Below are 603 nucleotides of genomic sequence, written 5' to 3' on the forward strand. Positions count from 1 at the left end.
AAAAAAAAAAAAAAAAAAAAAAAAAAAAAAAAAAAAGGGCAGGTCCTTGTCTACCAGAATTGAATGAAATGTTATTTTGACTTTTACTGTAAATATAATTGGAGACTGGCCAGGTGCGATGGCTCACGCCTGTAATCCCAGCACTTGGAAGGCTGAGGCGGGCAGATCACTTGAGGTCAGGAGATCGAGACCATCCTGGCTAACATGGTGAAACCCCGTCTCTACTAAAAATACAAAAAATTATCTGGGTGTGGTGGTGGGCGCCTATAGTCCCAGCTACTCGAGAGGCTGAAGCCGGAGAATGGTGTGAACCTGGGAGGCAGAGCTCACCACTGCACTTCAGCCTGGGCGACAGAGCGAGACTCCATCTGAATATATATATATTTGGAGACGAAAGTAAATAATTCTTACTTCTAACACTACCCAGGAGGAATGAAGATGAAGTATTTATTATCAGACACTCAAGTAAAGGAAAACTTTCTGGCCAGGCATGATGGCTTATGCTTGTAATGCCAGCACTTTGGGAGACCGAGGTGGGGGGATCACGTGAGTCCAGGAGTTAGAGACCAGCCTGGGCAACAAACATATCAAAACCTGTCTCTA

General features: G+C 44.4%; 1 protein-coding gene across 3 annotated transcripts in view; it reads right to left on the reverse strand.

Moving 5' to 3' along the window:
- RRP7A (ribosomal RNA processing 7 homolog A) overlaps positions 1 to 603 on the reverse strand; it is a 70,035-nt gene that overhangs the window by 18,745 nt on the left and 50,687 nt on the right. The window lies entirely within an intron of this gene.

This window comes from Piliocolobus tephrosceles, chromosome 19 (assembly GCF_002776525.5).
Source record: "Piliocolobus tephrosceles isolate RC106 chromosome 19, ASM277652v3, whole genome shotgun sequence".
In the NCBI taxonomy this organism is placed as follows: domain Eukaryota; kingdom Metazoa; phylum Chordata; class Mammalia; order Primates; family Cercopithecidae; genus Piliocolobus; species Piliocolobus tephrosceles.